Here is a 14,455-nt window from a genome sequence, read left to right on the forward strand (position 1 = left end):
ATCCCCGCCCTCAGGGAGTTCACGTCCCCCGTATGGAGCCTCTGTGGGACGCTCTTCAAAATTCCTCACCGCCTTCACCCCTTCAATCTTCGGAGCAGCCCTGGGAGGCAGGCACCGCTATGTGCTGCACTGAGCAGTTGTTGACACGCGGCCCAGAGAGAGGAGGAAACCGGCCAAAGGACACACAGCCGGCCAGCGGCCCAGGTACGACCCAGCAGGCAGCCTTGTTCCAGGGCCCGAGGCCTTGACTTCCATCTGGGGAGACCTGGCAATCCAGGCTTATTTCCCCTCTTCCTCACATGCACAAATTATTCAGCTGGAATCCTGCTCGGCACTGGGACACGATGAGAAAGGACCCCTCGAGTCCAGTGAGAGATGCAGCCATGTGGGGTCTTGACGAGCGGGTGCTCTAAAGAAGGAGCCGTTCATGCCACAGGAAGTGGGTTCACTGGCACAGGCGTTCCAGAGAGTACACCCCAAAGACAGAGCCTGAGAGGGGGAAGGAGCCCGGGCCCTTGGGGGGCGGTGGGGGGAGATAAGAGGTCTGGCGTGGCTCCGAGACCAGTCCCTTGTGGGATGGCTGGGGGGGAGGGGCAGTGGCGGGCTGATGGAGGGGGTCAGGGGGCAGTGGGTGGGAGGGACGGGCAGGGTGTCCTGTCGCCTCACAGGAGGGAGGGGAGGGAGGCAGAAAGGGTTAAAAAACCAAGGTGGGCCTGGTTATGGAAGACAGGGTTCTAGTAAAAGGTTTGGGCTTTCTGTCGTCAATGGGGTGTCATTAATGGTTTCATCAGGGAGGTGATAAGCGGTATTTGACCAAATCTGTTTCCGTATTAGATAAATAGAGGTGATTGAGAGAGATGATAGATAGAAGGATGGATGGATAGATAGAAATATAGATAGATAGATGATAGATAGATAGAACAAAGATAGAATTAGATAAGTAAGTAGAGAGATAGATAAATAGAGAGGTGGAGAGGTGAGGGAGAGGGGGCAAAGGAGAAGGAGCTGGGGTTGACATAGACATGGGGTGGGGACAGGGACAGGGATAAGGGGAATGTATCTTTTCCCCTGGGGGGGTGGAGGTGTAGGAGGAGGGGTGCGCAGAAGCAGGATTCCTTGTTGCAAATGTTCTGCAATCGCCTCAGGGAAAAGAGTCCTCTGTTCCTTGCTGTCGCAGCTCAGGGCTGGGCTGGGGGCTGGTGGCCGTGGCTGGTGGCCAGAGGAGGCAGGAAGCAAGCACCTGGTTGAAACAGACCCCTCCGCCGCCTGCCACCAGGCTTCAGATCGCCCGACCGACCGGACCTGCTACCGAAGTAGCTGCTAATCACCACGGAAAAGGTCCCTCCCTGGAAATCAGGGGGCTCGTTTTTGTGTTTTGCCTCCAGCAGCCTTGTCCACATTGGCCTCAGCGTCCAGCCCTCGCTGTGACTGCCTTTTGGGCCTGAACGTTCTTAGGAAGGGACAGATCCCGCAGGTAGCTGCCACCTGGCCCACAATGGCAGCCTAGGAAAGCCCGGCTCCCGCTGCGAGGGGCCGAGCCACCCCGGGAGGGAAATGACCAAGGTCAATGTTGGGGACGCAGCATCTGCGGCAAAGCCTCTGCCCCATTCTCCTCCTGTGGTCATTGTTACTTTCCACTGACCAGCTGCCTGCAGGCTCCGGGCAAAGACAAAATGGGTAACACAGCCGCCATTCAGTGGAGATTAATGCCTGGAATGAACCACACCTCTGAACAATTGCTTCCTCCACGAGGGACAGCGCTGAATGGCCGGGGAGCCCCATTGATGGCTGCTATGAAAGAGGTGAAGGCCTGCGGTGGAGGGGAAGAAAACCCTCACACCGCCCCTCCAACCTAGCCCCGATTCTTCCTTCTCGCCTTCCTTTTCCCTTCTGACTGCCCACTTCGCCCATGTCGCCCTAATCCAGAACCGTCCTTTTTTGTGCGGGGACTTGGGCAGCGCGCTTAAAATTCACGGATTTGCTACTGTAAGTCATATCGCTGCGGCTGCGTGCTGATCGCATTAGTACCATTATCTCTGCAACTTTCCGACTTGATAATTAGTTACTATCATTCACGCTGTGCAATCAGCTGTTAAATCCTCGTTTATGCTGATTTGAATATGAATGTGCTGTTCAATAACATGTTAGATTGCCATGTTTACAAATATACTCCAGGTATTTGGAAATTTAGATGATGCGGAACATACTGTTTAAGCTGTGCTCGGTGCCAGTTTAAATAACTTAAGCCTATTTACCAATCACTTAGCAATTCTTTTCACATACTTCTGTTTCCCCTGTCCTATCCTTCTCGACCCAAACTCAGATATGCTCTTTTTCGTCTGTTTGCGTGTTGTCGCTGTACTAAACTAACAATCTTCAAGACGGGACGAAAGTAGCAGCCACCTCTACGTGGGCCTTCTTTTCTGATTCCTGCTGATCTCATTTCTGCGTCTTTTAGAGGCAGAGGAAACTGCAAATGGGAAAAAGAAAGAAAAAAAAATGATCTCTGCAGCTGGAGTGTTAAATATCAAGTCTCTGAAAGCACATGTCTTGCATGTAGCACAAAAGGGAAAGAAGAGAAAATTTCTGAATGTGGGTAACACCCAAGAGAGCAAGATGCATCTGATTGGAAACTCCTAGAAGGCAAACAGGTGGTTCTGGAGAGCGGGGCTTCTCAAACTTGAATGTGCCTTTGAGTCACTTGGGGGTTCCCTATGACTTGTGGATGCTGGCTCGCTAAGTAAGGCCGGGGCTGAGACAGGACGTGTCTGATGACCTCCTAGGTGCAAGAACACTCTAAAACAAAGGGACTATGGGGGCGCCTGGGTGGCTCAGTCGGTTAAGCGTCCGACTTCGGCTCAGGTCACGATCTCACGGTCCGTGAGTTTGAGCCCCGCGTCGGGCTCTGGGCTGACAGCTCAGAGCCTGGAGCCTGCTTCCGATTCTGTGTCTCCCTCTGTCTCTGCCCCTCCCCCGTTCATGCTCTGTCTCTCTCTGTCTCAAAAATAAATAAAATAAACGTTAAAAAAAAAATTAAAAAAAAATAAATAAATAAAAAGAAAGGAAATGCTAACCCACACCACAACATGGATGAGGACATTATGTTACCGGAAGGAAGCCAGTCGCACAAGAATAAATGCCGTATGATTCTACTTCCCGGAAGTTATCTAGCCAAATGCACAGAAACAGAAGTAAAATGGTGGAGGGAGGGTTGGAGGGAAGAGCGGATCGGGAGCTGCTTAACAGGTATAGGGTTTCAATCTTGAAAGATGAAAACGTTCCGGAAGCTGATTGCGTGACGATGTGAATGTACGTAACACTACTGAACCATGCGCTTAAAAATGGTTAAGATGCCAAAATTTATGTTATGTGTCTTTTACCACAATTTAATTTTTTTTTTACAATACATTGGGGGGAAAAAAATCATTCTTGGTTTTAGGGACATCGTGAAAAAAGGTTTACTTCTACCAAGCAACCTGTATTTCAGCAGATTCACCTTCAATTCTTCAGTGAGTTGATCGGATTTCTTCAGCCTGGACACCAGCCAGGAAAGAATAAATCAATTTTTCTTCCGTGCTCCCACGTCCTTTGATCAAAACCGCATTCCAGGGGCGCCTGGGTGGCTCAGTCGGTTGAGCGTCTGCCTCTCGATTTCGGCTCAGGTCGTGATCTCACAGTTGGCTCTGCGCTGACAGCGGGGAGCCTGCTTGGGATTCTCTCTCTCCCCCTCTCTCTGCCCCTCCCCCACTCATGCCCTCTCTTTCTCTCAAAATAAATAAACTTTAGAGAAAAAAGAAAACCCCAACCCCCCCCATTCCAACAATTATAGCATTCTGATCAATGTTCAAATTCCATGTGTGTCTCCATTTCCCTAGGAGGCTTTGAGGCTGGTGTTTGCCCTTCAGTGATGGACCTAAGCTTCAGACACTTCTCTCCCCCATCCTGACACAGTCCTGATTTTGTTCAGGTGTCTCTCCTTCTCACCTTTGCCCTTATGCATCAGAGGAGGCCACAACCCTAGGACATGAACCATCAGGAGCCTAAATCAGTCGCGATGGCTCCATTTCCATGGTCAATGAGGTCTGAGGGAGTTCTGCTGGAAGGCTTCGGGGAAAGGTTTCCTCGCCTTTAAAAAGAGACATGGGAAGAGAATGTTCCTCTGTTTACAAGGGAGATTGTCTGGGCGAGACACGTGGAACGAAGGTGGTCATCGTGACAGCAGCCTGATTAAGGCAGCAGCCGCAAGTGGCAGAGACAGAACAATCTAGAAAGGCAGAGCCGGAGCCAGAGCCACCTTACCTCTGGGTCTCTTGCTTTGTCAAAAATAGAGCGCTTCCTGGTTTAAGCCGATTGAGCGGGAGTGTTCTGTTCTGGCCGCGGAAACAGCCTTAACCCATCCCAGTACCTTGCAGGTAGGAGATATGCTGATATTTGATAGATTCAATTCGAGTAGGAAGACTGGGCTGGTTCACTGCCCTTAGAGGACTCCTCAGGCCGTGTGACATCCGTCCCCATCCCCAGCAACCTCACTCGTGAAATGGGTTTTCCAACGAGAAAGATAACAGGGTGTTTTTGCTTGCTTGTTTTCGTCACAGATCCTCCATGGGCTGCTTTTTCTAGAGAACATGTAAAAGTTGCATTGAATTATACCTTTTGACAGACCCGTGCCTTACAGGAGCAAACTTCAGGAAGGGGTCATCACAAACGGCTCATGCTCGTTGAGCATTTTTATGCGCCAGACGTTAGGCTCAGTTAATCCTCAGATTGATTCTGTCATCCCCCTCCTTTCGCGGATAAAGAAACCGAGGCGCAGAAAGCTTCATTCACCTGCCCAAGGTCACACAGCTAATAATGCGCGGGGGCTGGGATTCGAACCTGAGGAGTTGGCTCCTATCCTTAGGCTCCATGGCGATGACTCACTTAGGTGCGCGCGGCTTTCCCCAGTTCAGACAACGGCAGTCCATTCCCTGTCGTCAAAACCCTAAAACTCTTAAAATCTCCTTAAAACTCAGATCACGTTAGCCTCCAACTTGATGCCCTCCGGTGGGTCCCCGCGGAGGTTCTAGAGAGCATCCGAAACAAGGCTCGAGTCTGTGTTGGTCCCCACTCCGCTGGCTTCCCTCCCACTGGCCGCTCTGGCCACCGTTCAGCTCCTTTAACACACTCAGCCTTCTTTGCCTCCGGGCTTTCACACCTGCTATTCATTCTGCCCGGGGTTCAACACCTGACCGGACAGACAGACAGACGCATCCACACAGGCGCGCACACACCCGACCCCTGGAGAACTTCCGCTCATCCTTCAAGTGTCCGTTGAAATAGTTTACTTCCTTAGAGATCTCTCCGCTGCCCTTCGGTCCGATTTGTCCCACGGTCGTACCCTCCCCGTCACCTGGGTGGCACTTCTCAGAATTCATAGTTGCATGAGTGTGTGTGTGATTTTCTGCTTTGTCTCTGTCCTCCCCCGGGAGACCGTCGTGCCCGTGTTGTCTCTACAGTATCCCGAGTGACGGTCACATTGCGGCAAGAGTGGGGAAATGTTCAAGGAGAGGAGGGAGAAAAGAAGTTGAGAAGGAAAGAAAAAACCGGAAGGAAGGGAGGGGAAATTGAGAGACTATGGTCAGGAAGGAAGAGACTGTGAGGTTCCGTGAGTTGCCAAGCATTTGAAAGCTTTTACCATAGTAATGTTCCTTCCCCAGGTAAGCATGGCCTTGGCAATAACTGGCTTGTTTCCTTCTTCCCTCTGTCCCTCCTTTCCTTCTTTCCTTCCCTCCCTCCTTCCTTCCCTTCTTCCCTCCTTCCTTCCTTCTTTCTTTCCTTCCTTCCCTCTTTCCTTTCCTCCTTCCTTCCCTCCTTTCCTCCTTTCCTTCTTTCCTTCCCTCCCTCCTTCCTTCCTTCTTTCCTTCTTTCTTTCCTTCCTCCTTTCCTTCTTTCCTTCCCTCCCTCCTTCCTTCCTTCCTTCTTTCCCACCTTCCTTCCTTCCCTCCTTTCTTCCCTCCCTCCTTCCTTCCCTCTTCCTTCCCTCCCTTCCCTCCTTCTTTCCTTCCCTCCTTCCTTACTTCCCTCCTTCCTTTCCTCTTTCCCTCCCTTCCCTCCTTCCTTCTTTCCTTCTTTCCCTTTCTTCCTTTCCTCCGTCCTTCCTTCCCTCCGTCCTTCCTTCCCTCCTTCCTTCTTTCCCTCCTTCCTTCTTCCCTTCCTTCCCTCCTTCCTTCCTTCCTTCCTTCCTTCTTTCAACTGCTTCATTCCCTCCTTACTTCTGCCCTCTCTCTTTCTATCTATACCTATTTTCCTTTTTCCAAAAAAAAAAAAAAAAACTCCCTAAAACAAAAGTAAAAGACCAGCATTTAAAATTCATCCATAAATTTTAAAGTGAAGCCTGTGTGTTTGGCCCACAGGATATTTTTACCACTGTTTTACAGAGAGCAGTGGAGCTCTTCTTTCTTATATCCTCTGTCCCTTCTCCCAGCTCTACCAGTTTATATCAAGTGGACGACTCTTTACAATCCCCTCCGTATTTCGGGACAATCATACCAACCAAACTAATATATTGGAACTAAGAATATAACTTCAGGAAAAGCAACTAGACAAATAGAAGGATTTTTCACTTTTATAGGGTTAAGTGGCTATAAAAATTATAAATTGATATCAAATTATATCATAAGGTCAAGAGATTTGCTGCTCACTTCCCTTTAATGAATTAAGAAACAACTAGTGAGAAAAACATGACAACCCGAAAATATCCAAGCAAACAGAAAATATTTAAAGGTGAGAGCCACCGAAACATAGAATAACTTGTGAACATATTATTAGTAGAATTTCTAGCACTTTAACTCATTTAAAAATAGACAAAGTAGGGGCACCTGGGTGGCTCAGTGGGTTGAGCGTCCGACTTCAGCTCGGGTCATGATCTCACAGTTCACGAGTTCGAGCCCCACCCCAGGCTCTGTGCTAACAAACAGCTCCGAGCCTGGAGCCTGCTTCAGATTCTGTATCTCCCTCTCTCTCTCCGCCTCCCCTGCTCATGCTATGCTTCTCTGTCTCTCAAAAATAAATAAATGTTAAAATTTTTTTTTTAAAAATAGACAAAGTGAATTCACTCCAGGACATGTCCAACTACTTACGAAATATGATTATGTGATTATACTCAATCTATTGTTTTAAAATTTATTTTTCAGAGTTTGCGTTATTATAACTAAGATGTAATTGACCAAGAAAATGCTAGCCACACCACTTACGTCATATATTGTTTCCCAGGTTTGAAGGTACAAAGGATTGTGCTTCAAGTATGGAAAAACTGGAGAATGCCTTATTTTTGAGAGGTGGGAGGAAAGGCAAAGAGAGAAGGAGACATAGAATTTGAAGCAGGTTCTAGGCTTTGAGCTGTCAGCACAGAGCTCTACATGGGGCTCAAACCCACGAACCATGAGATCATGACTAGAGCCAAAAGCGATGCTTAACCGACTGAGCCACACGGGCACCCTTTGAGACATTTTCAAATTCATTTTATTAGAGTACCAACCCATCAATGAGTCACCTGAGGAAGCAATGAGAACGAAGACAGGAAGGGAGAAAGAAGAACGGAAGGAGAGAGAAATGGGGGTAAAGAAACTTTGTGTCCAAATCAATATTACCCTTCAATAGCATTACCCTGAAATCACACATTCATTCCTCAGTACCTCCACACCCAAATATTTGCTGCATGGGCATGTCATGTCATGTCATGATAAAGGTTTAGGCCTGCAAAGAACTTAAAAAGTTATCAAGGGTTTATTTTATAGACGAGAAAGCCAGAATTCAGGGAGTTCCAAGCGCTTAACAAAGTCACAGAGCTTTTATCCACTTAAAAAATGGATGACAGAGTGAGAAAAGGGATTTGAATTAGTACTACATCGAATTATTCAAAGTATATCATTCTTTTCCGTTGAACTTCTTCATTCATTCATTCATCCCACAAATATTTACTGAGTGCCTCATATGTTCTGGGCACTGCTGAAGATACAGCAGCGAACAAACAGACAAAACACCGTACATTCGTGGGGTGCACGTCCCAGGGCGTCAACATAATTTAAATTCCTCGTTCTATTTTCCATGCCGAGGTTGCTGCTTTAACAATTTTTTGGGAGCCACCTCATTAGAATCAGAGATGCTGAACAAATTCTCTACTGACACAACTTGGTGAGTGTAGGAATTACAAATATGAGTCAACTCTATTGATTACAAAGAGGAGGCAGTGCACATACAACTTTTTTAGAGAGAAATTAAACCCCATTAAAAAAATAATAGACGATGTTCCACATGACATCCGATTCACCAGCCACATCTCCTAAAACACAGGGCAGGACTGCTAGAAAGAAAAGAAAAGAAAAAAAAGAAAAGAAAAGAAAGGAAAGGAAAGGAAAGGAAAGGAAAGGAAAGGAAAGGAAAAGAAAAGAAAAGAAAAGAAAAGAAAAGAAAAGAAAAGAAAAGAAAAGAAAAGAAAAGAAAACTAAGCATTTTTAAAGGCTTTCCAGCCAAGATAAGAAGACATTAAACTTTTGGCAAGCATCCTGGCAGCCAGCAGAATGGAACCACGCACTGCCTGCAAATGTTTAGCCCACAGCTGTTGGAAATGAAGAATGTCAAAATACCCAAAAGCAAGAATCCATGCACACACATCAAAGAAGCGAAGCTCTGGGCGACACCCAAGCGTCGAAGCGGATGATGGCGGGAGCACCAGAAGGGAGGCAGGAAGGGAGGTGCCGGGCAACACAGAAGACCAACCAATCTTGATATCGCGTCTACAACCTCGGCTGTGTTCATCCCTGCTGTACCACCGTGGAAAATGGTCCCCGACGTTCAGAAATCCACTGGCGAGGACCCAAAGCCTGCTGCCGTTAACTTCATTCTGCAAACGGTGCGTCCTTTACTCCATGACGAAATCGTGAAAACTCAGGCAGGGGTCCCTTTTTTCTTTTTCTGTTGTTTCTTTTTTAGCCAAACTCTCATGTGTACTGCACCCGTAGAAATAGTTATTTTTAACCCTCAATTCACCTGAAACGAATTAAATGAACTAATTAAAATGAAACGTGGTTTATTTTGAGAAGCCAATGTTCCGAAAGTGCGTAGATCCCGGTAGTTCTTTGGTTTGAGATGAAACACCACGTTCCAGCCATAAGAGCATGGCAGCCTCACAAATGGGGCCAACATTTACTTAACTTTCTAGAGGACGGTTTGAAGATTAAGAAGGAAGGAAAAAAAAAAAGAGAGGGAGAGAGCCAAACCATAAGAGACTCTTAAAAACTGAGAATAAACTGAGGGTTGATGGGGGGTGGGAGGGAGGGAAGGGTGGGTGATGGGCATTGAGGAGGGCACCTGTTGGGATGAGCACTGGGTGTTGTATGGAAACCAATTTGACAATAAATTTCATATAAATAAATAAGAAGATTACTGTTTTGTCACTCAAAACAGTATGGTACTGGCACAAAAATATAGACACAGAGATCAGTGAAGATTATGCCACAGCTTAGAGAAATGGTGATATGGGTTTGTTTTCTCTTTTCTTATGTTTACGGAATTTGACTATGTCGGTTTTATAATTTCAAAAAACCTTTTACTAAAAATAAAATTGAGTGAATCTCTACTACAGCTAGAGTGACTGGCATGGATCTAGGTACAACCTTTCGCATAAAATGACAAAGGAAGGTGACAAATCTGGAAAAAGCAGGGGGGCCAGCTAAATCACAAGATATATGAAAGGTACAGAATAAGGTGTCTCTCTTACGTCACCAAGCCGTTCAGATAATTCGAGACTTTTGTAAGCATGAGGAAGTTGGTCCCCAAAACGTCATCTGCTATTTTGGTAAGAAAAGAAAGAGGGAGCAGGCAGTAGAGTGATTTTGTAAATCACTGATGAGAACGAGAACCTAGAGAGAATTGATACAGGTCAATATAGCTTCCCAGCCACTGCGTCCTTCCTGCCCACAAAAAGTCAACTGGCAGGATTTGTATGAGGTCATCAATTCCCAGAGGACAGCTTGACTACATGTGTAAAAACTTGTATACCCTTTGGGGCGCCTGGGTGGCTCAGTCGGTTAAGCGTCCGACTTCAGCTCAGGTCACCATCTCACGGTCTGTGAGTTCGAGCCCCGCATCGGGCTCTGGGCTGATGGCTCAGAGCCTGGAGCCTGCCTCCGATTCTGTGTCTCCCTCTCTCTCTGCCCCTCCCCCATTCATGCTCTGTCTTTCTCTGTCCCCAAAATAAATAAACGTTAAAAAAAAAAAATTTATAAAAAAACTTGCATACCCTTTGACCCAAGAATTCTTCTTTAATCGGAGAAGTACACAAAAATGTTTGTACCAAGACGCTCATTTCGTTGTTCTTAAAATAGGAACAAAATGGACACACCCTAATTGGCCCACCAAAAAAAAGCTTAGTTAGATAATTCGGGAGTATCTGGATGATGGACTCTTACACTACCTTTAAAAAGGAATGTGCAGGGGTGCCCGGGTGGTTCAGTCAGTTAAGCGTCTGACTCTTGATTTCGACTCAGGTCGTGACGTCAAGGTTCATGGGACTGAGCACCACGCTGGGCTCTGTGCTGGATGTGGATCCCGCTTGGGATTCTCTCTCTCTCTCTCTCTCTCTCTCTCTCTCTCTCCACCCCCCAACATCAAAATAAATAAACTTAAACAAATAAAAAGAAAAAGGAAGTGATATCAAAAAGAAGCTCCATGATATATTATCGAGCGAAAACAAGCAGTTTATAAAATGGGGTATGTGGTATGGTGTCATTTTCGTTTAATCAATTGTACAAACGATAGGAAGACATCTGGAAGAATGGTCTCCAGTCTATTGGCAGTGGATGTCTCTGGGTGGAGAATTTAGCAAGATGTTTACTTTGTTCCTTCTCCCGTCCTGTATAGCCTGAACATTCTAGAAGAGTAGGTGTGGTACTGGAAGGAGGCCTCTGGGACAGAGCCGCTGGGAAGTCCTGGGAAACCCCAGGATAATGACCATTGGAGGCCCCGTGGACGGATCTGAGGGTGGCAGAAAGGCTTAAACGATGTGGAAGCAAAGAGGGAGCCAAAGTGGTTTATGGCAAGAGAAAGAACGGTGACGAAGCAGAATTTCCGGGTGATTAGACTGAATTCTCTGGGAGGCTGCACGGGATTGTGTGTTCTATTATTATTCATAGAATTCCTGCCATCGTAGAACTCAGTGGGCCATTGGAACAGCCGGGCTAACTGGAATTTTTTTTTTTTTTTTTTTCAGTTAGCGTGGGGGGCCTGTGCAGGGAAAGAAAATACCAAGCTAACTTTCTCAAGAAATAACACACAGCCTGTGGAGGCGGGACAGAAATTGTTCCATGCAACATACTAACTCATTGTGGCCCCCGGGAGGCTAGAAACTTTCTAGAATGCGGTGTGTTTGGCCCTATGAGATATTGTAAGTGTTTCTTTCCTAAAAAACAGGTGACCATCCCTGTGACCATTGTACTCAGCTTCGAAGTCCTCGTCAACCAAAGACGTGGGTAGTTATCTGTTAGAAAGTAGACTGGCTTAATGGTCTACAAGGTTCTGGGTGGTAAATGAGAAGATTTAGGGGCCTAATTACTAGTTTGCCTGCTTGAATATTCTTCTTTATAGAGTAGCTGGAGCTAGAGACAGAAATCAGAACTCTTCACTTGTGAAAGCATTTTCAATACTTCAATAACACAGTTTCTAGCACCTAAATTTTTTTTTAAAAAAAGGTACTCTGAAAATATAAGCAAAATGCTTATTAAAAGGAAACGATCTGCAAAATTATTACCCTGAAGCGTTCCAAGTTAAATGTCTAGGGAAGTGACGTCCTCCTTTCCAGAGGGCTTTCCTGTTTGATCATTTTAAAATTTAACTGCCAAAAGAAATGAAAAGTAAAACCATAAAGCAGAAACAAGCTGCCACAAAGGATCCTCAAACATTGGGTCCATTTAGACATTTTAGAACATCTCCGTGAAAAGCAGCCATCTCTGCTCAAACCTAGTTAGAAAATGTTTGATGTTACAACACAGATTTTCTATCATGCACTTTGAGTTAACACAGAGATGCAATTTAATGCAATAAGCATGGTTTCTCCCATTTGGGATTCTTAAAACATAAGAAACATAGCATGCCGGGCATTTACTTGGTTTGAATTAATAGCGATGTATATATAGAATATTATGAAGATCAAGTTATTCTCTGACCATCCGCTGCTTGCAATTTCCCCATTCAGCAGATTCTATACATTGCTAACGTTAAAAATGAGAGGGGTTTTTTGTGACCGAAAAAAAAAAAAAAGTATTTGTGTAATCTTCAAAGTGTTTAATTTGTATTAAAGCTAAATCCAGAGGCTCTGAAACCTTAGGGGCTCTCGATGTGGATTTTTGTTCTGGTTCACACACCTTGAGACAAAGGCTCATAGTCAAGATGTGGAGGAAAAAGACGTTTTTTTGTGTGCGAGATGCGGGGCGAATTTATTCCCCGGGCAGCCTGGAATGAGCTTCAGAAAATGGATAGAGTGTCTTCTTGAAGAAAGGGCCTCTAAGTAAACTCGACTGCCATTCAAAAGATTTGCTCTGACACTTAACAAGTGGTGCAGGAAGAAAGGAAAATCTGTTGTCAGGTTTGGGGTGTTTATCAGCCCCCCTCGAGACACTTGACCTAATGCTGCGGCCCCCCTAATCCGCTGATCTGCATGCCGTGGTCTCGCGAGCCTCAGCCCGCAACTGCCAGTAAAATTGCCTGGAACACTTGTCCCAACACATTGATCCCTCGGTATATTGTGTGCGGCTCACCTACCCCCCCCCCCCCCTTGCGGCTCCCCCTAAATTTAATTCTGCTCACAAATTGTGAAATAAGTTGTTTGGGCTGGATTTGTCGAGTGAATTGTCCCACTAATGAAACAGTCTGTTCATTATACAGTTGTGGGACGGAAGATTTAGCGCTCCCATACCCCGGGCCCCGGGCAGGTTAACGTTTTAAGACTTGACAGTTTACAAAAGAATGAATAGGTCTCTCCTGTCACATCAGGCTTACAAACAGCTTGGCACACAAACAGTTACTGCTTGTGTGCATGTGGATTTAGGGTCCCCGCCTGCTAATGCCCCAGATTTGTAAGTACAAATTGGTTGGTCTTCAAACTGTTTGCGAAAGGAATAAAATGACCAAAAATTAGTTTGTTTTAGCCTTTTCCCCCTCCCCTCCCCGCTCTTGCAAGGGAAACATTTAAAAAAAAGAGAGAGAGAGAGAGAAGGAAAGGCTAAAATAGTCTGTAGCAGGTCCTCAGGGAATATTGTGGCGTTTTTGCTTAAGGCATCAAATTAAGCAGGACCATTGTTTGGCAGAAAACATTTTGTTCTGCTGGGGCACCCTGCTTCTCAGAAGGCAGCTGAAAATCTAAGGGAATTAATTTAAGACATGTGATTTTAAAAGATAGAGCAGAGAGAGTGGGGGGGGGGAGATCAAAAACTTTTCATTTCTATTCATTTTAGTACCTGTTGCTTACAACTGGTTATAATACCTCCCTCCCTCCTTCTAACCGCATTGATCTTTTAAAATGGGTCATTTAGGTTTCTGAATCTTTTCATAGGCAATTATGTGTAAATTAGCTAAAACCCGTTTTATTTTTTTCTATGGCAGTTTGAATTGTGTGGTGAGTTGGTTAAATTCTTGCCAAATCTTTGAGACAGAATGCTGCATAGGAAGTCAGGTGAATATGTTTATCATGTGATTTATTATCGGTTTGGTGATACTTTTTAGTCTGGATTGAGTTTAAACACTCTTTGGTTTATTATAGCTACAGCAGGATAGTTGATGAGAGTAGTAGATGTTTCCATCACTTTAGAGGAGAAACAAAGAAAACTAACAGACTGTGCTCGCTTCGACAGCACGTATACTAAGACTGGAAAGATACAGAAAAGCTTAGCATGTCCCCTGTGCAAGGATGACACACGCAAATTCCGGAAGCTTTCCACGTTTTAAAAAAAAAAAAAAAGGTAACAAAGAATTTTTTCAGATTTCAGCTTGACCTAACATCTTTGAATTAAAGACTCTCTCCTTGATCAGATACAGCCCCAGGATGTTCAACCTCCTTACAGTACGAGGGGTTATTCTTTCATATTTCAGTAAGTTCATTATCACATGTTTCCATGTGCTGTAAAGGCAATTTGTAACAATCAGACTTTTTGGCAACTTTGCAAGCAGCAGTTACGAGCTAATTCAAACATCCCTTAAAACCTATTCCCTTGTCAGTGCCTAAATCTCACACTGAGAATCTGAAGCATTAAGAGTTCCCAGACAGAAAGCATAATCGTAACTCATAACTGCGCAAAGTCAGTGACGGTTGGCTGTTGGAAATCTGAATAAAGCAAAAGCGTTGGAGACAAACGCGGGTCCGCCTCCACCCCGGATATGGTGCAATCATTTTGTACGAATTCATCCGAGCCTCCAGAATATACTG

At 45.5% G+C, this 14,455-nt stretch overlaps 1 non-coding gene across 1 annotated transcript; it reads left to right on the top strand.

Moving 5' to 3' along the window:
- The first annotated feature begins 13,867 nt into the window (after positions 1-13,867).
- On the top strand, positions 13,868-13,976 carry LOC128777448 (U6 spliceosomal RNA). The gene has a single exon (XR_008422708.1). It is a non-coding gene; the product is annotated as a U6 spliceosomal RNA (small nuclear RNA).
- The last annotated feature ends 479 nt before the right edge of the window (positions 13,977-14,455 follow it).

The sequence above is a fragment of the Panthera pardus genome, unplaced genomic scaffold (genome assembly GCF_024362965.1).
Source record: "Panthera pardus isolate Hobbes unplaced genomic scaffold, ASM2436296v1 HiC_scaffold_16, whole genome shotgun sequence".
NCBI lineage: Eukaryota > Metazoa > Chordata > Mammalia > Carnivora > Felidae > Panthera > Panthera pardus.